This window comes from Camelus ferus, chromosome 35, assembly GCF_009834535.1.
Source record: "Camelus ferus isolate YT-003-E chromosome 35, BCGSAC_Cfer_1.0, whole genome shotgun sequence".
In the NCBI taxonomy this organism is placed as follows: Eukaryota; Metazoa; Chordata; class Mammalia; order Artiodactyla; family Camelidae; genus Camelus; species Camelus ferus.
Genome location: NC_045730.1, coordinates 26085943 through 26113412, shown reverse-complemented (window position 1 = coordinate 26113412; position 27470 = coordinate 26085943). Strand labels below are relative to the sequence as shown.

The 27470-nt window shown below is 47.5% G+C and overlaps 1 long non-coding RNA gene across 1 annotated transcript; it reads right to left on the bottom strand.

Annotated features, from left to right (window-relative positions):
- Positions 1 to 412: 412 nt before the first annotated feature.
- Positions 413 to 27053, bottom strand: LOC116661468. Its single transcript, XR_004317333.1, has 4 exons — positions 25391 to 27053; positions 11487 to 11598; positions 4247 to 4423; positions 413 to 1990 (listed from the first exon to the last, which is right to left on the bottom strand). It is a non-coding gene; the product is annotated as an uncharacterized LOC116661468 (long non-coding RNA).
- Between the last annotated feature and the right edge of the window lie 417 nt (positions 27054 to 27470).

Below are 27470 nucleotides of genomic sequence, written 5' to 3'. Positions count from 1 at the left end.
TGTAATGAAATGAACTTGTTAGAGCCACACGCGTTAGAAATCTCAAAACCCACTGACGGGGGGAAAGCAAGACTTACAAAATTGCATGCAGTATGATGCAATCATACAAAGTCAGAAACAGGTAATATCCTGCTGGGGGAGGTACACATGTGGAGGAAAACTGCACATGCTTCATGGGACTAGCAAATAACCCAGAATTTCATAGTGTGTTCCTCCAGTGGGCAGGGAAGGAAACGTGATCAAAAAACAGCATATCCATGGCTTCAGCGGTGTTTATAAGGTTTTACTTCTTAAATGGTGTGAGGGATACATGGATATTTGCTCCATTATTCTCAATACCTGAAACAGTCTGAATGCCTGAAGTTTTTTATGAAAGCTATAAAAGAAACAAAACATAATCAACTGGGTTTTTTAAAAGACACTTTAATTCTAAGACGAAAATCATAGACATCAGATATCATCACAGCCCACAAGCCCGGATGCATGCCTCAGCCTGGAACAATCTCCACCCAGTCACGACTGTAAACACTGAATGTTAATTTAAGCACAGTTTTCAACATAATGTACTTCTGCTGGGAAGATGGGGAATGGACATCCTCTTGCAGTGAAGAGTTTGTGTAGATCAGCTGATCATCTTCCATAACATGTATCCAGGAATACGAGGCCCAGGCAGAATCAGATGGACATGAAGACGGTTGTCTCTGGGAAGGAAGATTCTGGGGCTGGAAGGGGTGGACAGAAGACAGCTGTTTTGAAAGACAAGCTTTGAAGGACTGTTTGAGTTTTGAACAGTTTTCACTTTTTATTTTTTTCATTTTTAAAAATTTATTTATTGTAGTAAAGTCACAAGGTATTGATTTTTAAATGTGTTTTAAAATAGAAATTTTAAAATAAATGAGTATTATTTCAGTAAAGAGAAATTTTAATTAAAGCAATGAAGACTCTCCTCCGTACAGACCTGAACCTGTAACCTCAGTGGATACCGCAGCTGACACCGACCTGCCCTTCTGGGAGGTGCGTTCGCGCCCCTTCCCGTCTCCGGCTCACCGGCGTCAGCGCATCCACAGTGGGCCAGAAGGCTGATGCCACCTCTGCCACGTGAACCCTGAGCTGCAAAATCCCAAAGCATCCAAGCAAGATTTTTTTTTGAAAAAACTATCATTCTCACCCCCTGAGAAATCCGAACCAAACAGTAAGTATGATGTATATAAAAAAGATGGCGTCCGTAACCATGACGGTCATAGTACCAGCCGTTTGTGGAAAAGCAGAAAACGGAGGTGCAACAAGTCATTAGGCAACCTTGTTTCTCACAGGCTATATCCCCAGTGGGTGTTACAGCCTGTCTTGTTCTGGATGACTCAGGAAAGGGGGTCCCTCAGCCCTGCCACCCAGGGAAATCTGTCTGGTGTCAGCACGGAGCACCTGCAGGGACACCATCACACTCGGGCCAGACGGACTGAGAAACAGAAACGCCTCTTCGGGGAGAAAAGGGAGACGGAGAAACAAGGCTCCGGAAAAGTGTCCTTTGTCACCAGCACACCACGTAACTTCCCAGGCTAAACTGACTTCGACCCTCGAGGGAAACTGTTTTTTCCAATTCTAAAATCCCACCTCCGCTGAAGGCGGTCGTGGCACCATGGGGCTTAAGGAAAAGTCAGCGAGAGCCCTGCATCCAGAATCCCTTCTTGGGCGCAGAGGAAGGCGAGACAATGGTCTGGACTGTAAGAATCGAGAAAATGCTTTCATTCCACTCATCTGCCTGTGAGTGTGCAACTGTGCGGGGCCGCAGCACAGAGCAGTCTGGTCCTAAACCATCATTTTTACCAAATCCTGCTTCTTCTGTCTCAGAATGACCCTTTTTCCAAGGTGCACATCCGTGGGTTCTTTTCATAGTGAAAGATGAATTCTTTTTTGTTGTTGTTGCTTTTTCTTCACCAGCTTGAGACTTTCACACAGTTCACGGCTCATCTGTTGGGTCCTGAGCTGGGCTCTGCCAAAACACGTAAAAACATCACCACAGAGATGACGGCAGTTACCACCACTAATAGTACCTCACATTTCTGAGTACTTACTATATTCTAAGCATGAAACTTAAATTACCTCGGTTGGCACACTGAAAGTCACCTTTCCTGGCTGACTGACCTTGGGCATAAGGCCCTGGAACCTCAGTTTCCTAACCTACCAAAGAAAATGAGGATGACAGTAGTTAGATAACAGCCCTGACTCAGGCCATTGCTGTGAAGACCTGAGTCAGCCAGTGTGCGCGAGGCCCTCGCAGCCGCGCCTGGCCCGTGGAAGGGGCCCTGACGTGTCAGCGGTTGTTGTCACAGGCTGTACAATCCAGATTCACGGCTGTGGGCACCATCTACGCGCTCATAACGTCCAGACCTGGGTCACTGGTCCTCACTTCTCAGCAGAACTTCAAATCCCTCTTTCCAGTTGCTTGATTTCATCTTCACGTGGGTTTTCTAGGCTCTCGCCAGGTTATCATAGCCCACAGCGGGACTCTTGAATTCCTCCCTCCCCAGAGGAAAAGCCCAGCCCCCTGCTAGCAAAGGAGGGTCCACAGAGGACGGTGTTTACGCGGACAGATTGCACGGCCGAGCGGACTGGGTCATCACTTAACCAGCTGTGCGACCTTGGGCAAGCCATTCACTCCCTCAGCACGCCAGCGTCTGCATCTGTGAGGTCGAGAGGTAGTAACGCACCTGCGCAGAGGTGCACTGAGGACTCAACACAGCACGGGTACAGGTGCTTTCAACAGGGTCCGGCACACTCAGGCAACACCAAATGCCCGCCATGTACAATTACCACGATCATCGCGGACGTTCATCATACTCTTCTTACTTAAATCAAACAGCTAGGAGTTGTCTTTGATTCTCTCCCTTACCTTCACACTGACTCCGTCGGCAAATCTTGCTGGCTTTGTTCCAAAACACACCCCAAACCCAGTCACACATGCACTGCGACCATGGCCGTGCTGGGACCGGACCCCATGACCCCAAACCTGACTCCACCATTGCCTCCCAAGAAGTCCTTCTGCAGCCACACTTGTCTGCCTCCTTCCCCCGACCGTCCGTTTGCAGTGTAGGGCAGATCAAATGGCCCTCCTTTGTAAAGCCTTCCAGAACAACCCCTCCACACACCTCCGATGGAGTCCACGCTCGTGCCCTGAGGGTCTGCGGACGCGGCCCCATGCGCCCCGAGCCCAGCTGTGACACTCTGAGTCAGGGTCCCTCATCTTCACACGAACGGGGATGGGGCAAGTGCCCACTGCACAGGCTGCGAGGAAGATGACAGAAGTTCCTGGGGGCAAAATGCTTCGCCTGGTGTCAAACACACACCCCAGTGAGTGTCTGCATGGCGTCTCCTCCCTCTCCTCTTCCTGCCCTGTCACTCCCACCATCACCTGCTCTCTGCACACACTTCTGCTTCTCATCTGCTCTCCCCCAAGTTCACGCTGGCCTTGGGACTCGTAGACTAGTTGTTGCTCCCACCCCGAACGCTCTTCTAGATCCAGGTGCAGACCCTCACGCTCCTGGCTTCTTCGTGTCTCAATGGGCTTGAATGTGCCCACAGACCCCCTCCCCGACCACCCAGCCTGCAGTAGACCGCGCAGCGTGCGGCCTGCACGAGGCCAGGGGTTCCCTCCTCAGTCCGTAGAGGAGACGGTGTCGCTCCCCGTCAAGCAATCCAGTTTTAATTCTCTGGGCAGCGCTTACCACAGTCTAATTTTATACAAAAGACGTGCTCATCAGGTTACTAACCTCATACAGAGGGGGAGAGGGAGGGAGAGCGAGGAAGGAGCCCAAACTCCACAGAAGCCAAGACTCTGCCTGTCCTGTCTTGTCCCCCGATGCACCTTCAAATTCTAGACTAGTGCCTGTTGTGTGCTGAGTGCTTGATAGATCTTTATGTTCTTCTGGCAGCACTTTTTATTTAAGGATACCCTTAAATACTCATGTCAGTTAAGACTCTGCCATTGAATCTGATGTCTTTGGAAAGCTAACGCAACGACAGGGGTAACGACTGTACACATGGTGAAGGTGTTTCCTCGTGTTGCCCGGCGAAGGTGAACGCACCACACAGCGTCAGTGCCGCACACGCGTCATCCTTCTGCCTAGGTGCTTTGTAGAAAGCTTTGATTTAATCCATGAGCTGTATAAAACCTCTCTCTAAACATAGTGTCAACAGACTAATGGATGAACATGTAGCATACTGCATTCGGGTGTCATTTCATACCTACTTCTCTCTCGGCGGTTCCGGGTCTGCCCCGCAGTCCCCGGGAGGCTGACAAGCCGGGGGGTTTGTGAGGCTGGATTCAGCTGCCAGTTGCTTTCTCTCCCTGCAGATGTGAACCAGCTGAGGTGTGAAGTCTCCCTCATACTTTGGCACGTTACTGAGGTGCTTGGTTGGACGATTACTAAAAAAAAAAATAAGCAGGGAATTAAACTCTGGGACAGCTTGCAGTGCAGCTGGAAACAGCGGTCTCTGATGAGCAAGCTGGACAAACACCGAAATTCAGCCAGGCTCTGAAGAGCGGCCCTGCTCCAGCGGTCCACGGCACTGCCCCTCTGATGTCCTCTCTGAGGTCAGGAGCCGGGACACACTCGAGTCACGTGAATACTGCCTGTCAAGACTGACAGGGAGCTGAGTTTAAAACCACATGCCTACTTGGAAAGGAAATTAAGAGACAGCCTGAAGTGCGTTACAGGAGATTATTATTAATTTGTAAGTGAAACTCCAGCCATTTCAGTCTCAGAATTGTCTTGAGCGATAAGCAGTGATGCTCTGAAGGTACCTGGCACACAGTAAGTGAAGTTTGTGTGTTAATACGAGACCAACAACTACATTGCAAGCATCTCAAAGGGTGCGTAGAAATCAAGACTTAATGGGCTTCTAACCAAAAACAGCTTCGTCTATGAACGCTTTATAGATTTTTACAGAGATGTTAATGCTTTGTGAATCTCAAGATGGGCCCATACCTTCTGTAAAGGAGGCATTTCCCTACTTTCTATGAGATGGACATCTTTCTCCAACAAGATCCCCTTAGAAAACTTCTCAGCTCTTGGTAACTGCATTCAGAAACAGCCAACCAAAAGGTGCAGATTGCAAGGAAACTGGGTCACACGCACTCACATCCCGGGCACCAAAAGTAGTGAACACAGAACAAACAAAATGCAACCGACATGAGATTTTTAAAAATATATCAGAAACAAGGAGGGCCCTTTTCACCTTTCAGTCACACACGTGACAAGAGTGCGCGCATTTCAGAGTTTTATCAGAGTTAGGAAAGCCTTCTTGGTAAGCCCTTTTTAATTTTTCTTAAAACACTTCCACATGTAAAAATCAGTCTGAAAGCAAGAGTTGAGGACAGTGTGGAACATTCCTTGAATCCATAATACTTTTAAGTTATGAATTTTGACAAGTTTAAATATAAGCAAACACCTAAAAATGTATTGAATAATTTTGTTCCAATTATTTTTGCAGAACATCATTTGGATGATTATGTTTGAAGCTTATTAAAGACAAACTAATGGCACTTTTACTGTCTATACAAATGCAGTCTTCTTCTGAAACCAAAATTTCATAGTAATGCTTTGTCACAGACTTCGTTTCCGAGCTGAAGAGCGAAGATGCTGCTGAAGGGCAGGGAGACAGGTGTCTCCTGTGGACGAGAAGCACCTGCAGAGGTCTCAGATGTGCTGGTCCTGGTTCTCAGAAGCCGTTTCCTCCTCTTTCGAAATTAAGAATTCCTATGACCTGGTTAAGCAAATACCCCGTGGAAGGATAGTTTATATTTCATGAGGAAACGCAGGGGAAAATAATACGCACCTTGTCTTTCTATGACTAATGCAAAAATCTAATCATCGACTCCATTCCGCAGCCCACGCTGGGCTGAAACAGCGCGAGCCTGTCTGCCGGGCAGAAAGGCTTACTGTCCCTCCTGAGAAGCGATTAACTGCGAGGCAGACCCAGGTGAAGCGCAGTTCTGTCTTCTGTTCCCAGTGCAGCCATTTTTCTCCTCTAATCGTGCCCTTCCGCTCAAGCAGGATGAAACCTGGATCTTTGCCTTGAGCACAGGCCGCTTCCCAGACTCAAAGTCTGGGACCCCGTCTGACTGCAGGGGTGAGCTCCCCCCCAGCGGCCCCGAGAGCCGTCAGCCGCGCCGTCCAAGTGCGGGAGAGGGCGGCGGGGGTTTACCCCGCTCCCCAGGCTCCGGGTTGCTCCCTGAGCCGCCTCCTTTACTAACTCAACACACCCTCCTGGACTAGTCAACACTGAAAGTTAACGCGGCCCCGACAGCCCAGAGGCACCCGACCAGCCGGACTCAGAGTGTGGCACGCGCTCCCCCGGCCGGCACGGCCCCGGCTGCCGCTCCCGGGCGCCTGGAAGGAGCAGCTGAGAGCGGAAGGCCCCAGCCAGTTGACCAGAAGGAATCCTCTTCTGCCAAGATGTCTTTCTCTTCTGAAATGGTAACTGGGTTCTAAGAAGTAGAAACGTGTGTTTACTGAGCAGGATTATAGAAGTAAACCTGTTGGTTTTCAACAGGTGGTTCTGCAATAATTGTGCAAAAAAAAAAAAAAAAATCAAAAAACAAAAAAAACCTACACATAGATCTCATGCCTTTCGCAAAAATTAACTCCAGACGGATCATAGAGGTGGAAGACAATGCAGAACAGCAAAGCTTCGGGAAGAGAACATAGGAGAAAACGCAGGTGCCCGTGAGCTTGGCAGTGAGCTCGCTGTCGCACGCTGGGAGGAAAGAGCTGTAAAGCATGCATCTGACAAAGGGCTCGTGTCCAAAATATACAAAGAATCCACACAAAACCCTGCACATGATTGTTGCAGCAGCTTTCTTCCCAGTCACCAAAACCGGGAGCAACCAGGGTGTTCTTCAGCGGGTGAATGGATCAGCTAACTCTGGCCTCCGTGTAGGGAGCACGGCTCAGCTGTAGAGATAACTGAGGTCGCAAGTCATGAAAACACAGGGAGGAGTCTTAAACTCATATGGTGAACAAAAGAGGCCAGTCTGGAAAAGGAGCATGCCATGTTATTTCAATTCAACTGCATTTCAAAAAAGGCAAAACTACAGCAACGGTCAGAAGACCAGCAGGTGCCGTGAGTTGGAGGAAGAGGTGAAGGTCTGAGAAGGTGACCCCCCGGGAACACTCCAGGCCAGTGGAAGGGTTCTGTGTGATAATGTAATTCTAGAACGTGGTGCTTATCAAAGCCCATAGATGTTTACAGCACTAAGTGTGACCTTAATGCGTCTAATTTTTAAAAATTGCTCAGAAGTTTGGCAGATACCAGGATAGAATATGAAATGCGGGGGGGAAGAATCTAACAGTTACAAATGAATGAAACGACTTCAGTGAGGGGGCTGGGGGCAGAGGCACCGACCCCAGTGACTCTGGAAGCGCGTGGGCTGGGTGAGACGGGAGGCCGAGGGAGCGGCCCCTCAGCCCTGGGCTCTCATGGGGGTTTCCCACCGGGCCCGGCTCACAGCTGACACCACCACGCGTGTGCACTAGCGCTGAACGGTGAATCAGTGAGCGGTGGCGGTGGGAGCCAGTGCCCCCACAGGGCCGGAGTCTACAGGTGAGCTGAGGGAGGAGGTTGTAACGATCCACGTGCCAACAGCCCAGAGTCAGAGACATAGGAGTGAAGTCATATTTACCTGAATATAGACACACATGGCCCTGTACACGAATATTTGTAAGTACACGGGCACCAGCAGTTAGTACACAGACATGTTTCCTTCCTCTGTCACCTCGGGGCCCTGGAGCGACAGTGCACAGTGCAGTGAGCACACCTGGTACCCAGCCTGCTTCCGAGTACCATTTTCCGATAAAAGGAACCAGCGATACTTGCAGAAGTTTCTGGTTCTAGGACCGAGGCAGGAAACATAAGATGAGTCGAGTATCCTGAACTGCCATAAAGTAAGGGGCGTCCAGAGTAAACTCAGGGCCAGGGAACATCAAAGACGCAGGAAGCCAGCCTGCAGAGCTCCAACGGCCACAGCTCCCCAACCTGAGCAGAAGCTGTTCAGACTGTTCCCGCTTTTGGATTATAACTCAAAGTGTAAAATGAATATCTGAGTCCATTTTGATAGAAATACATGATTTAATAAATAAATGAGATAGAAGAAACATACCTCCCAGGCAGAATTCCAAGCAATTTACACGGACACCCTGCTCCGGAGGAGGCAGCGCGTCACATCCTGCTACTGAAGGCGCGTCGTGACTTCCCGCCAAAGGGGGAAAGAAAAGAAGAGGAACTCTGCGGCGGACGAACACGACAGACTTGACCTCAGCCAGGTGACGGAGGTCAACGTGACCGTGATTAGTCAGATTGACAGCATGCGCCAGGATGTGAGGTGGCGAAATGGCACCTTACCCTGTGACCGTCCTCCCAAGAGCTGTAACCCTGGGCTAATCATGAGAAAACTAACAGACAAACCCCATTTGAGAAGCAGCCTCCAAAATACCTGACCTGTGCTCCTCAAAACTGTCAAGATCATCTCAACAGGGAAAGTGAGAAACTGTCACAGCCAAGGGTTGCCTAAGGAGACACGACAACCTGGCGTGACGCGGCGTCCTGGATGGGATTCTGGGACAGAAAAAGAACATTAGATGAAAACTGAGAAAATCTGAATAAGATGGTCTTTAGATAACACTAATACATCAGTGTTGATTGGTTCATTGTAATAAATGCACCAAACTTAGGTAGGACATCATTACTAGAGGAAACTGGGTTCCAGGTGCCTGGGAGCCCTCTGTGCTAGCCTCACAGTTTTCCTGCAAATCTGAAACTGCTCTAAAAACAAGTCATTAAAAAATGCCTTGTCATCTACTTACATGTTACTCTAAATTTTATCCCAAGCATTCCATTGTAGTAATAACGATTACTATCCAAAATTCTATTTTGAAATATTATTTATTTTAAGGAGTCAATCATGCCAACTAGTTAATTCATCTTTCTCCCAATTTCTTTTAGGATATCATTTTTAAAAAATCATTTCAAAAGAAAATCTGAAAATGCCACTTATCTGAGGGGTTACCTGCCTCGTATAAATGGAAGAGAATTTCTCAGACCAGCCATATACAAAAGTAAATTTATTAGTGGTTCTCGCTGACTCTGTGTTTCCCATGCTCTAATGCTATCTAGTATTGTTTCACAAATTTAAATGCCAAAATAACATAAAATAGAATAAACTAAAGTACCAGAAGCCTGAGCAAATATTTGAGTTTACTGAATCGGCGCTGCCGTCAGACAAGACCACGTCTGAAGCAGGCCAGCAGACAGCGGCCTGCCCCGCCTCGTCCCGCCTCTGGAGAAGGCACTCCGACCCCTCCGCACGCAGTCAGCCCTCACTCAAGGTCCTGCTTCAAGTCTGAACTCAATCCTTTCTGCTGCTGCTCGGTTTCACTGCTTCCTTTTACTTTTTTCACATAAAGGCACAAAACAGTTACTGGCCATTTCCTGTGTGGCAACCATGCATATGTACATATGAAGATTGTCATTAAATAACCATTCTCTTAGGATTAAATGAGTCTAGTCTCTTTAATCTTTTCAGTTCAAGGCGAATCCCTTTGTCTTCTTGTGGGTGGTTATTATCTGCACATTCTTCTCATTCGCTGTAGTCTTGTCTTCAGTCCGGCACCAAAGATTTACACTTGACAGTGAAGACATCGCATCTGAAAACCCTTGTGTGATCTTGAAGGAAAAATGGTCTGTGAAAAGAATACGGTTACCTAATTTTATCACTGAGGAGGAATTTTACAGAAAGCATTTCCAGTTAGAATTTTAACCTCCCTTTTGCGCATTTGGATACAACAGAGAATGTAAAATCTGGTCAGATGTAACTTTTCAAAGAGCATCTCCTCCATGCGACTGAAGATACAGGCTATTTACTGGGACCCTAGTTCAATGGGTTGGTCGGCCAGTTTATTTCCATATAAAGAAGTCATGGAAAGGAATGCTTGATATCTCTCTCCAGTTGCAGGCACTGAGTTTCCTCGGCGTCTGCAGCCACGCAGCTTTCTGAGCCAGATCTACTGCTTTTGCCCAATGGGAGACACATCCGCCCAACCCTGGGCTCTGCAAGGGTCCTCCCCTTAGGAAGGCTTGCTCACTAGGCCTCCGGGAGGAGAATTAACTCACTGCTTTCCTCCGTGGTCACACACTCTTAGCACAGGCCTGGCATCCCCTATGGACTCAGAATAAACGCAAGTGCTTTTTGAAAAAGGAATTTGCAGGTCACAAATTTGAGGCCTTGGTACCATGGTAGAAGGAATTATTTTTTCATTCCATTTTGTAAATGAGGATTTTTTTTCTGACAGTTACTCTGCTTGTAATTTGGAATTTATTTTAACCGCCTGCAGGCCTTGTGTCCTGGGAGGGTCACCGGAAGTGAAGCTGAGCCTCCCAGGGTCGGCTCTGCATGGGGTCACACTTCGCCAGCTTGCAAAGCCACATTTTAACCTGGTAGTCAAGGCAGTCACTGCTCTAAGCTTTGCCCATCCCTTCCCCTCCCCCACACAAGGCCCGCTGACCCCACACTCCTACCTGCGAGCCCCCCAACCCCGCCAGAGGCCCTGCCTTCCCTCCTCTGCCCCCAGCTCCTCCCCTCCCTTCCTCTCAGCCCTGGAGCAGAGCCTCGGCCTCTCTCAGCCACAGAGCCTTAGCACCTCACCTTGCAACTGAACACGCCCCCACCTGGTCCACCACCTACTGAGACACCGACTGACACACCAGAGCCAGTGCGGCCGGTGCTGTGATGTGTGTGTGGCTGTTGTGAATGATAAGTATTGCAGCCACATCAGTGCATAAAGGACGCTGCGGCCATCAAGTCATCGCCGCTACTGCCGCCCCGGACGGTGAGCGGAGGGAACTCAGGATGCAGACCAGCAGGTGCCCCAGCATCTGCTGCCACCCCCAGCCATGACCCCTGCGGGGACTCAGGATGTGGAAGATAGGACACTGGCCCTAGAGAGCTCGGTGTGCATCAATGGCGTGATCTCAGTGGGCCCAGACTTGCCCATCCATAGAAGAGGGCTAAATTCCTTAACCTGAGATGTCTGGTTTTCTTCCATTAACAGTAATCTTTTGATGTTCTGACTACCTAGTCTTTGTTGCAAAAACTTCTATATATCCTGACTCCGCCCTTGCCTGGGCGGACAGTCTCTTAGTGGGATTTGAGAGGCTGCCTCCGGGGGCTCGAGTACTCAGAAAGTCTACTGAATAAAGTCTCAACTTTTAGGTTGTGCATCTTATTTCAGTTGACACTGTGAACAACAGAGAAGCAAGCACGGGGCAGGCGGACGTAACACCAAGGGCCCAGGAGCGTGCCTGACCCAACCCGTGAATTAAGGATGTCACCAGCCTCCTCCTGGGCTTGGTTAAAATGCCCAAAGACACGACCCACGTCACAAGGGCCCTGCGGGTCCTCTGAGCATGGCGTCTCCGAGGATGATAATTACCTTCTTCAGTTCTCAAAGGCTGCAGTCGGGGAGAAGCCAAGGAATCGTGTTGGGCCTGGGGAGGAAGTGCTTCAGAACAGCAGTCCCCGGGCCTCTGCTTACCAGCATTTACCTGTAAACCAGATGAAGCTGAGGTCATGTCTTCGGATCTACAAAATGCTCTTGCTAACTCATCAGAGGTAATGGAGATAAATTTGACATTTGTCACAGGAGACATCTGGACACCTAAACTTGTCATAAAGCCTCACCACAAACTTCCTCTTTCAAGAATGTTCCTTTTCGAGAATGATTACCTTTTTTAAAAAAATCGACTCTCCCTCAAATCCTTCCGCACTCGGACCCACTCAGACCAGGATGGGCGAGCCCACACCTCGGGTGAAGCACCAAGCCTGCCGTGAGGGTGCTTGTTAAACGATGTTCGGACTTTGTTAAAGGTATATTCAGGGTTCATCTTTGGATTTTCAGTATATTTGAATCCTCCTGATGGAAGGGACAGATCACCAGTCATGGCTTATTGACAAGATTCTCCATAAGGTGGCCCATGAAGGGAGTTATTGAAAGAAGAACAAACAGCTGTGGCGCCAGCAGCCCAGACCTCTGCTTCGGGGCTGGACTGCAGCTTCAATCTCACACCTCGAGAAGCCTGGTCAGCAGAAAGGAAGCCAGTGCGGCAGCTTGGTCACATCCCCGCTCTCAGGAGCTGCGTGTGGGACTGTGGCGCGCGTGGCAGGAGCCCTGCTTTAGAAATGCAGGCCACTTCTGTGCAGAGGACCAAAGTGGTAACAGGGAGCACCGCCCGAATCAGACTTACATCTTTTGACAAAGAGACTGCACTTTTCAAACTGTGCTAAGGCGTCCTCTTAAGGGCATCTAAACCACCTGTCTTCTGCTGCTCTGCTGCCTGTCACAGAGGGTCCTCTGACTCAATTTCCATTTTATAAATAGAAAGGGCATAACAAATATATTTTGCCTAAAGAAAAATATTAATGAGATAAATAACCCGAATTTTGGTAAAGTGTCAGCCCAGATTTGTTCATCACTGTCAGTTTGAGTCAGTCACGCAGGAATCTGAAGTTAGGAACAGCTTGAGGCTGTTGCTAAATTGGGGTCATAAAGGATGTGTTCCCACTCAGGGTCTATATTTCCAAGTAAAGAAGCAGGATGAATTCCTCTATGCTGTAGAAAAGAAAGGCTGAACATTACCTGGAGGAAGCTCCCCGTTTGTGCTTTGCTTTAGCTGCACCCACCGCCCCTCCCTCCCTGGCCTCCACTGCCTCCGGAAGTAACTACCCTGCTCCACAGACAGAAAGCCCCGTGGTGACCTCACCCTGAGCCCAGTCGCTCCGTCTGGAGTCCTGGATCTCCCAGGTGACTCTGAGACAGATAGCGAGTCGCTGAACTTCCCTGTGCCTCAGCTAGTGTTGCCTGTAAAATGGAGACAGTACTAACGACCTCAGCGCCTTTGTAAGAAACAGTGAAGTGTGCAGTGCTCAAGGGAACACCCAGCACGCGGGTCAGTAAAGGTGAGCGATGCTAATAGAAACACCCCAAGCATTTTCTCTAAGCCTCATTTACAGAACACAGCGCTCACACCCTGGGTTTCAGGTCTGACCATCTCAGACATTGTGAGGGACCATGTGGAGAGTGTCTTTAAAGCCATCCAGCCTTGTGCCTAAAATTACGTTTTTCATGAAACAAACCACCTCGCGTTTGCTCCTGGCAGTGAAAAGTCTTCATGGTAAGATTTTTCACAAATCTACAGAACCTGCCACATGTTTATGAAATACATGATTTATAATATATTTATTAACCTTTGTATCTAAAATATTTTAATAATATTTTTGTTTTACTATTTGGGAACATTGTCTCTTGATCAGTATATTCAACGTAAGTATCTTTTTTTTGCTTGAACTTTTTTAATATTTAATTCTATTTTCAGTATCTTTAAAAGATTTTTTATTATTGAAGAGTAGTCATTTCACAACGTGTCAATTTCTGTTGTACAGCATAATGTTTCAGTGATACATAAACATACGTATATTCCTTTTCACAGTCTTTTTCGTTATAGGTTACTACAAGGTCCTGAATATGGTTCCCTGTGTTACACAGTAGGACTTTGCTGTTTATCTATTTTATACACAGTAATTAGTATCTGCAGATTCCAAACTCAGTACCAGAACACTCAGCATATACATCTTTTAACGGTTACTAACACAACCCGATTTCTTGCTCACATGACCCATTTAAGGAAGCAATGGGATGGATGCCTGAGCACATGTATTCCCTGGTGATAAGGGGCGGTTTGGACCTGGAAAAGATTTCTGCCATGGTGCTCTGGGGATCTTCTCCCAGAAGGCATCAGAACTGTGTAGGAGAAATCCCACACATCTCAGGAAATAGAATAATCCTTACTTGCACTATAAATAATTTTATCTTTGGGGAATAGGAGTTTACTTTTAATTTAGAGTGAATTAAGCAGCATAATACAGGCTAGCCTGCCATTGAAGGAACAAGATTCAGTGACAACTGTCAATTAGATTTGATTTTTAAAATTATCATCATCTTAGTTTACACTGTAGTTATATGAGTAATTGTGTTAATTCTCACTGATTTACTCTAAAGTTTCAGTTAGGTCACTGAATAATAATTTACCAGTATTCAGACGACTAAATATTATTTTTAACTTGGTTTAAAACTTATGGGGGGGGCAGGATTTTCTTTTTTTTTTTTTTCTTTTGGTTTTAACTCATTCTTCCCCTGAGTTCTCCCACATGTTTTCAGGCTCCGCTGATGAACAGCACTCTTCCTAGGAATGTGGCACTTTGCACACAGAGCAACCACAGTACTATCATCCATTCCTTCAGAGGAAACAGGACAAACACGAAACACAAGGGTAAACACTCAGATGTTTGGTTGGTATTCGACAGGTGTTAACAATGACTTCAAATGAGAGCCTTTTAATTAGCAAAACTCATTTTGTTGAGGGCAAGTTAGGCTTTTTATCAATTAAAAAATCCTTCTTTTTGAATAATAATGAAAATTTAGCCCAGTACTTGACTGTCCCCAAAGAGATGACAACAGGAAAAAACCCACTAATCCCAGAAAAGAAGAAACATAAGCCAATGTTTACACCCCTTCCACAATTCTCCCAAGAAGAACTCTAGTGTATTTCTTGCAGGGAGGTTGAAACTTAGAACTCTAAATAGAGTAGCAAAAATAGACAGGAAATATGGAAACTAAGATCGACCTGCGATTAAAAGGAGTTTGTGAAAAAGAAAATGCACGTACTGAGAACTTCTTTAAATTTTATTTTCAAGGTTAAACTTGCCACATGTTGTGGAATTGGTATCTGGTATTGATATATTGATATATTATTTCAGGTCATTTCCACCTTTTTCTATAATAAAACCGATCAAGAAATCAAGAAGGGAGAAATTCTCAGTTCTAAATGAGCTTTATATTTGCCAACATTAGCCACACTTAAATAATCAAAATAACTTAAGAAACAAAGAACGACTCCTGTTAGGGGTCAGCTGTCCTCGTCTGCCAGCTCGCATGGAGAAAACAGGTCAGGGCTGTGGGCAGATGCCCCAGGTGAGAGCTACTTAGTACAGGGTTTTGGTTTAGAAATAAACAAAAAGGAGAAATTACAGAGTTAAATTGCCACATACACTAAACATGTAACATTCTTCCTACGGATGATAAGATTAATTTCTAAAGCTGAGGTACTTCCTTCAGATGTACTCCTTCCTATTCCTCACAATCTGGAGGCAGGTAGGACCTCCTGGCTTTTTCGCACAGAGGGTTAGGGTGAACGGGACCCTGAGTTCTGGACTCTCACACTGATACTCACACACACTCCCGACCACACGGATATTTTGTCATATGCCTGGGATTTTGATTAGTATACTTTTAAAATACAAACCTGAAATTATATTATTTTTAGCTATCTCCAGTAAAAAGCCACCACAGAGTCAATACTAAAAGGAGAGGAGGCAGGCTCAGCTGCGTTAGCGCCCACTGGAGGCAAGAGCCCCAGGAAGGAAGGGATGGGTCCAGGCTCTTCATCTCCTGGACACGGTGAGTCTGAGCCTTGGGACCAGGCTCACCCTCCCAGGTCCTCCAGCTCTGAATCTGGACCCTTGGCCCATCGTCTGAGATCCTTCCTGCTCTCAACTGTCAGGATTATTTGAAACTAATCCTTATGGCTTCTGTAGTCAGGCCGAAAACCTAAGATTAAATGCCAAGGACAAGACCATCAAGAAACAAACTATTTAAACTCCCCTTTTGAGACTCTCGGGCTCTGACACCCCTAGGATATGCCCAGCCCATGGAGACAAGCCAGTTGCTATGGCTGAGTAGACACTTTTACAAGGTAACCATTAATTCATCCATAAAATATTTATTGAGATTCAGCCAAATATAAAACATGGTCGCAGATGCTAAGGCAGAGGAAGGTGTGAGCCGCAGTCCCTCCCAGGAGCTGCTGACGGCGCGCGCAGGGATCTGAGACAAGCACGCCTCGGAAGAGGAAGCGCAGCGTCGCACAATTAGGAGATACGACGAGCGGCGGTGGTACCGCGGCGGTCCCAGGCGTCCTGCTTCCCACCGGTTAATCATCCCACTGCACTATCTACAAATAACCATGCTGGACGTGCCCTTCAGGATGGTCACTTTTTTAAGAGACCGGGATGAAACCAATTAAACGGGCAGTGACTGAGCAATTCACAGTCCAGGGCTCCTGTAGACCAGCCTGCCCGAGCACGCACGGCAACCCGTGAGAAGGATACCGAGTGCTCCAGCTCCAGCTGAAGACGCACAGCTGTGCCTGTAGGAAGAGGAGGCACGAAACCAGGTCAGGAGTCAGAGCAGCACGTCACACACGAGCACCAGTCTTCCCTCCAGTCGCGAAGGTCCCTTTCCACGGAGCCGCCTGCTTCCAGACGGAACCTGTCCCAGTTGCAAACATGTCCTAAATGACCTGCGCAGCCCGACCTGATTAGACGAACAGGCAAGTTCTGTGGAAATGGAGGAGGAATATGTTTGCCAACGTTCTCGATTTCACTGCGTGTGGCCGCTAGCTCACGGAGTCGTCACCGAAATAGTGAAGCGTTCACCTTTATCCTCCTCTCCCCTCTGCCCTACCCCCAGCACGGACCTCGAGGGCCGGGGCAGAAGGCCAGCTCGCAGGAGACGAGGAGGCGGAGCACGGCTGGGAGGCAGAGGCAGGGCGAGCCTGGCCGCAGGGACTGCAGACGGATGTGGGACTTTGCCCCCTGGGACGCGGAGCTCCCAGGGGCCCGGGGAGAGGCTGTGGAGGCCGCCGGCGAGCGTCTGTCCAGCACCTCTCAGCCCCGGGGAGGACGCTCGCCTGGGGCAGGTCCACAGGGGACAAGGGGAGCAGCACGGTGGGGAGCCTGAACCTGGAGGGGACCCCAGGCAGGGAGCACAGAGCAGCTCAGAGCCACTTCAGAAGCAGACGGCACCGCAGGTGCGGCTTGGGGGTTCCATGCCACGCCCCCTCCCTTCGCCCAGTCCCCTCTGAGGAAAGAGGCACCGCGCCGGTGTGGGAGGTGGCGGCCCCACCTTCCCGCCACTTAATGCCCTGAGCACCCAAATTCAGCTCGAGTGCACGATCGAGTCACTCTCGTATTTAATAGAAAGATTTTTTTAAAAGTCACAACAATACAGCCCTTTGTCTTCATCCGCTTCCACCGTGTCTGTTTCTCAGGAGGATTTGAAACTGAAATGTCAAAATATCCTGAGAAATAGGACGTCCCTTATGTTTCTGACCCCATGGGATCAAAAGTAAGAAATCCGAGAGTCATCATGTTTACAGACCAATTCTCAAAAAAAGGAGATTAAGTATTTGATGTTCTGAATCCCTTTTCAAACTGAGCCACATTACTTCCATTTTTGAAATCATAAACTTGGGAGGGTTTCCTAGTTATTGTTGGCACTATTCGCGTGTAAGTTGTACAACCAGCTCTCTTCGAGGGCTTTACGCCCGTTTGTTTTCCACGGTGACCAACCGCACTTCAAATAGGTTGGATTTTGACAAATACGCAAGTGTCTGGTGTAATGGTTTTAAGAAAGCCTGCGTTATCATCATTGCTCTATGTAATTAATCTTCCCGATTAAGTTTACATCCAGAAATATTTACTTCCACAGAGAATGTAAACAGTGCTAATAACTGAGTGTCAGGAGGAAGAGTTTTTGGTGGAATAGTTCTGGAAGACAACGACATTCTGCAGGCATAAATCCCTTGAAACTAACAAGGCACAATAGATGTAAATTCTCGAAGTGTCAAAGAATTATCCTCCAATAACATCATGCTATGAGGCATAAATAGCAAAAGGGTGAGCAAATCCAATTTCCCTATAAAAATCTTAGGAGGTCATTTTCCACAGGCACTTTTTCATGATAAAGATTTGGAGTGGTTTACAAACACACACAAAGACCAAAACTACATTAAAGCTAGATTAAGAAGACAGCAAATAAGTAACATGGGGCACTCCCGGGATGGTCACAGCCGTCCTCGTCCGCTCTGGGGCCTGTGGAAGGCAGTCTCTGCAGCCCCTGGCTGAGTGCAGGCCACGGAAATGGCCCGAGCCCTTCCTGGTGGGGGCGAGGGACGTCCCACGTGGGATTCCTGGGGTCCTCTCCTCCCGGCCACAGCAGCTGCCAGCGACAAGGGGTGGAGACCACGTCCCCTGGGACATAGGACAGAACAGGGCTACACAGGGGTTTTGTCTTTTCTGCTAAAGCCACGGAAATTTCAGGGATTTTGTTACAATATAACCTAGCCTATCTGAACAAATGCCATTGGTGACTAATTTGAAAAGAAAAAAAAACACAAACCCCCCCCAAATTTTGTTCATCAAAAGGCATAGATAAGAGAGATTAACAATGACATCAAGCCTAAACTAAGTAATTATTAACAAAATGTTATGAAAATATTAGGTTGTATTTTTTGAGTGGTTGTATCTATTCAATGCTCTGCATGCACTGTCTCACTTAATCCAGATGTGGGATGTGGAGTTTAAAAGGATTAGATAATTTACACACTTTCTAAGAAACAGAGCGGGACTTAACTGAGTGGGCCTGACCCCGGGCTGTGCTTGGGACTGAAATCCCGAAGGAGGATGTCTTCAGGGGCATCAGCTGGTAAAGCTACCATGACTCAGCAGGAGAAAGACATCTCTTCCTAGTTCTGAGTAGACTAGAATTTGGCACCTGAATCTTTAAATAAGGAACATAACAAACAATGTATTTGATTGTGAAAATTAATTTTAAAAACCCCATAGGCTATGGAATTTGATAGGTTTAGGTTTGGATCCTGGAACAACCACTCTTCCTGAGAGATATTTGGGAAAAAACAAAATGTTCCTCTTACTCAGGTGAATGTAGTGTCACATGGAATCCAGTGGTCCCTGGAGGTGCTTCTTCATCCGTTTGTTTTGTTTTGTTTTTTACTTTTTTTTTTTCCAAATAGCAGCTAACATATTTTAACTAATAGCACTCTGAAGTCATTTCAAACTTAAAGAGTTGAAAAATGCCATTCACTGAGATTTATCAATTGTTGACACATTGAGATTCATCAATTTTACCACATTGGCTTTCTCTCTCTCTCTGTCACTCCCCTCCCTCTATGAGTGCACTCAGAGTTGGGCCTCGCCCTTGCTGCCTACTCTGGTCTCCATCTCTACGTGCCTGTCTGAACCAGCTCCTGCCACTAAAGAGGCAGTAACAATGATGTGAAAACCTATAGCAGATTACAAAAGAGCATAAAGAGAAAGGACTCAAAGCATATCAGTACAGAAATCCATCAATTCATGAAGGAAGGCAGCAAGAGAAGAAGAAAGGAACCAAGAACTCCAAAACAGCCAGAAAACAGTAAGATGGCATTTGTAAGTCTTTACCTATCAATAACTACTCTAAATGTAAATGGATTAAATTCTCCAGTCAAGAGATGCAGAGTGACTGGATGGATTAAAAACCGAAAACCAACTGTATGCTGCCTACAAGGGACACACTTCAGCTTTAAGGACACACATGGACACAAAATGAGGGGACAGTAAAAGATACCCCATGCAAATGGAAACTAAAGGAGGATGGGGTAGCTATGCTTATATCAAAGCAGATTTAATCCAAAAAGTGTAATAAGAGACAAAGGAGGTCATTATATAATGAAAAGGGGTCCATTCATCATGAAGACATAGCAATCAAATATATAAGCACCCAACACCTTAGCTCTTAAATGTATTCAGCAAAAACTAACAGATCTGAAGGGGGAAATAGAAAGATATATATAACAGTAGGCGACTGCAAAACCCCACTTTCAGCAGCGCATAGACATTCAAACCGAAAATCAACGAGAAAAGACTGGACGTGAATCATACTTTACACCAAACGGACCTAGAAGACGTACGCAGGACATTCCAAATAGCAACAGCAGAGTCCCCATCCTCTCAGGAGCACATGGAACGTTCTCCATGGCAGAGCATATGACAGGTCAAAAACCAGTCTTAGCAAATTTAAGAAGACTGAAGTCATACCAAGGGTCTTTTCCAACCACAATGGTATGAAACTAGAAATCAGTAACAGGAAGAAAGCTGGAAATTCACAAATTTGTGGAAATTAAGCAATTTTGCATTGCTTTGGGTTTTTCAGATAAGTGAAAGGAGCAGCAAGAGGTTATGAAAATCCCTAGTTAGTAGGGGAACCAGAAACCTGGGAGCTTTCAGATTTATCTTAAGGATCAGGTAAACTCAGTGTATGATAATTAGCCTTCAGCCATGAGCATGCCTGCAAGACACAGATCTCCTAACTAAAAACGGTGAGGAAAGTTTTTATGTTGGGGTCCATGGACACTTAGGAGCTTGGGGCGTTCCATCAGTGAGCCAGGAGTGCCCTCAAATTGCAGAAAAACATGTTTTGGGAGAAGCTCCACAGCATGTATTAAATTTGCAAAGTAGCCCAAGTTGAGTTAAATTTCAGTGATGTGGTGTGGCCAGAATCGTGTGACCACAGGTGTGGCCAACCACTCCCCTCATTGACCATGACTGCTCCATTTTCACGTCTCTGACAGCTGACCTCTTCCACCTGCCAGGCTCTGTGTCACTCTGTCCCCAGGAAGTTCCTGGTCCATGGCTGTTGTACACACGTCACCGTTACCTTGTCTTTGCCGGGGTTCTGGGCTCTGGAGGATTATCCGTCCGTGATCTAATTTCCCATTTCCTGCCCATCCATACCTACATCCGACTGGCAAACCCTACCCTGCAGCAAGAAGATTCCTGTTCTGTGACTTGTTACAAATGTTTGTGGCAGTTTTGGTAACAGGCATCCTCAAGATCCCTAGAGACATTTTGAAGTACTTACAGAAAGCCTTGAAACATGTTTCACAAAAATATTAGACAAATGGCTGTAATTTAGTTTTAAATCTCTAAACAGATACATTAAAAATAAAGTTAATATGCTCTCTGTTATTAAGTGGGTAACTCCAAAATGAATGCACTCTTGGATCGTTTCCATAATTGACTGGGTCACATATCTATATACTTTTCAAATAATGGGGAAGTTGTCATTGTTTATGTATGGAATTTGCACGGATCAAGTACTGGAATGCTGAAGAGCAGAGCAAAGAAAATGACTTTGTTCTTCTTGAGTTTCTTTGCAATGACTAGTGTTTGATTAAATTAAAATGCCAAGCAAGAGAGCAGTGGAAATTCAAAGATTCACTGGGAGAAACGAAGCATTTTCCATGGGAGATCAAGAATTATGCAATATAATTAAAACACTTTATTAAGAAGAAGACACTCGTTCTAAGAACTTGCCTAGTAACACAATTATGACTGCAGGCTTCAGACACACTAACACTTGACTGGCTCGGTAACTGTTTTTGCTGGGGGCACAGTAAAAATCTTAATTTAATTTTCTCACTACTTTCAGGGTCAGATATCCCCAGCAGGCACGAGGGCATCTGCCCACTGACCTGCACTTTTCAGAGCAATCTGAAGGAGCTGATAACGAGAAATCCACCGAGCATTGATTCTGACCCTCCACACTCCCCCTGGCAGTGCATTTAAGTTCCAGCCATAAAAATCTGAACTTCTGTGAGGGGACTGACATCCTGAGAACTGTGCCAGCTGGAAGGAAGACAGAGTCAAGTTTGATGGAGGAAGGGTGGAGTGAAAAGCCGTGCGTAAACGGTCAGCCATTTGCAGACACTTCCAGTTTATGAGACATTTCGACGTAGATCACCCTGTTTGACACTCCCCGCCCGCGCTGTGACCAAAAGAGTCGAGGATCCTTAGCCTTTTCTTCAGATTAAATGTCTTCCCTAATTAGTGTATGAACGAGGAATGTCAGGGGTCGTGGTATACTGCAACTGCGCTGCCCAAAATGGGGCGACACCCCCAACTGCTGCTCTGGTGCCATTTCCACCGCTTCCAACAACTGCTTCCAACCATGAGCGGCAGCCAGTGGTGTTACCAGACGCCCCTGTTGACAATCTGAGCTTGGAAGTGCGGAGGCTTCTCGCGCGGCAGACAGCCTGCCCTGTAGCTGGTCCTCTGCTTTGCCGTCTCGGGGGAGGAACCTGTTTTTGGGGAAGCACCATGGACAGACCTCACCACCGAGGGTCCACGTGTGTCCTCACAGCTGTGCCAAGAGCCAAAGGAAGTGAGGGCACAGGAGCCGTTACAGGGGCTGCTCACGTTTACTTCTCTGGGTTGTGGCTTTCTTGTATTTAAAACAAGGAATGAGGACAAAATAAATCTCCAAGATCTATGCCAGCTCACATACAAAATGTTGACAGTTTGGTACAAATATCTGTAAGTCAATCAGTCTTACAAAACGTACTCCTGGGGCCACTGGAGAGTCTTTAGAAGTTCCCTGAATGTGGACTTTCACTGCCAAAGAACATTTCTCTCCAAACTCACATGTCCACCATCCCAGAGCCATTACCGCAGAATCAGAGCCCTACCTATAAATGACTCAGAAAAATGAGCAGCGTGTGCAAACGCCCCTTCCTTCCTTCGTCTCCTCACCTTTGGAACCCCTGGTGCTACAGCCAAAAAAGCCATTCCAGGTGGGCAGAAAGCTTTAGAGAAATTGGAAGTTCAGAAGTAAAGAAAGGAACGAGACTGTGAAAAAGGAAATGCCGTGTGGAGCTGACCAGGGACAGGTGCACAGAATGAGCTGACCTTCCCCGGCCCAAAAATATCTTTCCCCAACTGTGCGCGGAGTTTTGACTTCACTTTGGCTCGCTGGCTGAGATCGCCTCACTGAGACATGCTTTTTTGGATAATAAGCATTTTTTTTTTTTAATGCAACTAACTCTAGGGGAGTTCAGAGACGGTCAAGCCCTTCATGCGTTGGTGTGAGTGGGTTCAATCGGGTTGCTTGCCTCCTGAGAGCCAGCTGAGAGCCAGCAGCCTGAGTTAACCGGAGTTCTGAGGGGCTGGAGAGGAAAGGCAGGTCATTTGGGAATGGCTAACTTCAGCGAATGTGGGTGGAGAAGTTTGGAAGTCTGTAAATTAGGGCACTGGAAAATGGAGCAGCTGCAGAAAGGTCCTGCTCGAGAAAGAGGGGCTGGACCCCCGGCAGCTGCGGCATGCTCCGGAGGGCGGCGGAGTGCTATCTCCTGTGCAGCAAGGAACCTGAGGCTCAGAGACGGAAGGGGATGTGCCGGGGGTCAGGCTGAGTTATTGCCACCATTTCATGCCCCGCTGTCCTCCTTCTTACCCTGCTTTCTGCTTTCTTACCCTTCCCCTCTTCACGGCCACCAGGACTTAAATGTACGTGGCAATGTAGAAAAAAAGTCCTTCAGCTGCAATTTCTGTGACCTAACGTGGAAGAAAATACGTTTGGGGTTCCACGTGGCTGACTGAGCTGTTGAGGTACAGTCGTTCTTAAGCTGAGTAATTCCCACGTTTTCCATTTTTCTTCCCCAGCGACATAAATAAATTGATGAGAACTGAAGAAATAGTTCCTTATTGGTAATCTCAATTGTTACATCTCATTATGGTTGGTGTTGGCTTGTGGTCCTGCTGGACTACAGACTCCTCAAGCAGAGACTCTCCTGCACCAGCCCTGCTAGGGATTCAGTAAATTTGTGAATGCATAGACGAACGTGAATGAATAAAACCTAATCAAATTAAACCTCCTCACTGATATATGTATGTGCTTAATTGTCAGACCAGACACCACAGGAGACCGCAGGCTGGCCCTGGCCCTGGCCCTGGCTCTGGCTGCCAATAAAGCTCAGTCAAAAGCAGCTGTGGGCACTGTAACTCACGAGGCTTAGGGTGGACAGTCTGGACCTGAATGTGTTTGACATCTCACTGGATTTGTATCTCCGGTCTTTTTGTTTTTTTGGTTTTTAGTCTTTGCTTTCCCAAGAGTTTCTTTTGACCATAGAGTTGAGAAGAATGGAATAATTCTGGGAACAAAAATGAAGAGTTAAACTTGGAATTTTAAGAACATAGATAATTTCAGATCAGAGAAACATGTAGAAGAAACATTGTATCATGAATTATGAATTAAAAAAAATGAAACAGTCACATTCAGCCAGGTAGCTGAGGTGCTGATGAAACAGTACAATTTGAGAATTTGGGGAACAAAAGCTTAAATCTTCTGTTTCCGTGATCGGCCTTTGGTCCGGTCTTTGCACCCCAGCCCCAGCGGGAGGAGGCTGACCGCAAGGTGATGGTAGCTCTTTTGTCAGCTGGCTTATCTGAAGCAGCAGCTCAGAAGCCTGACTTATTAATGAGGAAATGACTGCAGTGACATCGTATTTCCAGGGCGTGATTTACACGTGTGTTACAAGACAAAAGTGATTTAAACCACGACCCCCCAGCCTGAGGAAGGGGCAAAGGTGCAGCATCAGAACGCAGGAACTGGGGGCAGGTGAGGGGGCCCCAGAACCGGGCAGCGGCCTCCTCCCATCAGGATGACCCAGTGAGGCAGCATCGGGCAGAAGCAGTGACCCCGGGGGCGGGTGTGGGGCGGGCGGCTGTGCGCCCCTCAGAGCCAGGGCACAGGAGGAAGACAAGCTGGGGAGGTCGCGAAGTTCCCGGCGATCACTTCCCCGCTCACAGGCGGGGGTCTGAGCTGCGCCGCGGGTGGTTCAGGTGCCCGGCACCTACTAACCAGCGGTCGGACTTCCTCTGGAAATGTGGAGCCTTGGCCAAAGTTTGCCCACAGAATTGGCAACGTAAGCTTTTACTCCTAAAAAGTTCTAAGACGTATCACTTAAATCAACTCCTCAGCTAATGCTACTGCGATGACTGCCGTGTGACTGGATTTTTTTAATTCATGATTTAAGATTCAATGCACCTGCTACAAGGTGTTCTGATTCTGAAATTTTCGATGCCCTTAAAATTCCAAATAAATCTCCCCCTTTGCCCCAGCAACGTCCTTCCCTGGAAGCACGCCGTCACGCGCACGTACATTTCACCTCCCGTCACAATCCGTTGCCCTTACAGTCACTCCCAAGGCGAATCTGCCATAACCTCGCTATGTATAACTCTCCCATCATCGTTTCAGCCCAGAAAATTCCGGTCACAGTTGCCTCTGCGGATCTAAATCAGGTTATGGCAATGTGACAGCTCATTCAATATCCTGTAACTCCCCAGCCTCTGGCCATCAACTCCCATTCACAAATTCATATTTTATAGAAAGCTTTAAGTGAAAGCTTAGATTAGGCAAAGATTGTACTTTGGTCCAGATACCTGCTGGGATTTAGATTCTCCGTGGAGGGAGCTGACTAAATTCTAAACAGCAATTAAACATACACACAGCTACTTAAAAGTTTGGATTTTTCAGGGAAGGCAGCCCGATTGAATACAAGGACAGTCAGTCTGGAACTTGAATCCATGGATTTCAGCCTTCAGACTTACCTTCTAACAACACGGCTGTGGCCCAGTTCTTTGGGTCCAGGAATAAAATTTCCATGTCAAGACGTTGAGGTGGATCATACTTTTGAGAATCTTGGAATAGCCGGTCATTGAAGGGCAGCATGGGCGGACAGCTGAGCGGACACGCGACGTCTGAATCAATAGCTTTGCCTTTAAACCACTGAAAGGCCGTGTGACCTCGGGCCAGCCACTCTCTTAGTCCTCACCGTCCCCATCGTGAAGCAGGGGTTAGGAGAAGGGGGCCACTGGGTCCCAGCCCACAGTCCCGTGTTGAGGGACTTTTCCACGTGTGTTCAGTGGCCAAGTCCGGTGGGAAAGTCCTGAAGAGACAGGCTCTGCACTTAATTCCCCTTGAGAAGCCGGCTCACACCAGTCGTGGTTTATTTCTCCGTCTCTTTGGCAGTGTGTTTACAAGCTGCTATCCTTGCCTTCCTTATCTTAACACCAAATGGATACAAACTATTACAGTTTTTTCCCTTTTAGGGGAGGAACGAGGCAGGCTTCCAGTCTGGAAAGCACGTCTAGCCAGCCACGTGTGAACGCGACTTCCTAGATGTATCCAAAGGAAGCCCAAGTCGACAGAACTTCTTCTAAACTTTTAAAATCCTCACTTGTGAAATCAGTTTCCCCCAGGAAGACATCAAGCGAGGAAGACGCCGGTGTGGTGGGAGGAGCCCCACTAAACTGTCGACACTTGAGTTCCAGCCCCACCTCCTGGGTAAGAGGACTCGGGTCTGTGTCACTCGGCTTCCCAAGCAGAGGTGATCTTACATGTTCCTTCCTGCTCGAAGATTCTGTTGCTCTGGAAAATAAACTCCCCCTCATTTCCGCCTTGATTCTTAGTCAACTCACGCGGTAAAAATGGGTGTCAGGTACACAGAAAGCTGTCCACAAGGACCTGTTGAATACGGAATAAGTGGGGCGGACTTGCCCGCTGGTCTCTCCGGCGCTCAGCCTCCTCGTGGCCACTGGGGAAGAGCAGCAGATTTCAGCAGGAAAGTGTGCGGTTGCTCTTCCTGGTGACTCCCCACCGAGGCACCTACGAGCTCACATTTTAGGAGCGTATCCGCCTCCACGAGTTCCGGCGCCGGCCGTGTTGCCAGCTGGACAGAACACCTTTTGGAAAATTGCGCTACGTCTGTTGCACCAGCAGAGGATGTGCTCTGCGGCTCTGCCCTCCTGCTGAGAGATTCCAGGAAGCTAGTACTGTCCAGGGCTGTCCAAGAAAAACTGTCCAAACCAGGACAGAAGCCAAAGAAATCTCAGCTCTCAGAAGCGGTGCTCTCCATGATCCGGCGAGAAGGCGATCTCTCAAGGGGCCAGCAGCCGCTGCTCTATCTGGGGAGAGCTGCTGACCGGCTGTATGAGCTTGGGCAAGTCGCTTCGTTTCTTATTTGTAACATCAGGAGCTTAAACCAGGCCCCTTTCCAGCTCTAAAACTCTGCAGCTCGGAGTCTAAGGACTCATGCCTTCTTGGAGATGAAGTTTAATCCTGTCGTAGACTGGCTTGTTATTACGATACAGTCCGTTCACATATAACCCAAACAAAACCCGGTCTCCCACAGCCCAAAACAATGTCAAGAACCAGCGTGATTTACATGGGAATGAGACCTTGCCTTGGGCTTCAGCACCCCCGCGCGTCCCCCCGGAGCGCCCTGGCGTGTCCTCCACCCTGTGCGCCTGAGCAGTAAATCTTCAGGATGTGAGATCAGTGCCTGGTCAGATAAATAAATGAATCAACGTTCGGCAAATGCCGTAAATCGTCAGCTTCCCTCTCCTCAGTCTCCCTTCCTCAGCCAAATTCCTATGGAAACAAACAAACAGAAAAGCCAAAAGAGAGAGGAAGGCAGAAAGTATTTTCAGCTCACGACGTGACCTGTTGGAGCAGGCCGCCCTACATTTCATCAGCATGGCATCCACCTGCCCTCCCACCCAGCAGAGCTATTTTCAGCACACAGGGCACCGCTTATTCTGTGGCTGCGTTAGGCCGCGTCCCCGGTCAGGCAGCTTTTGTTAAGGAAGTTGCTCCTTAAGCCCCTCCAGCTGCTTTCTCAAGTGCACC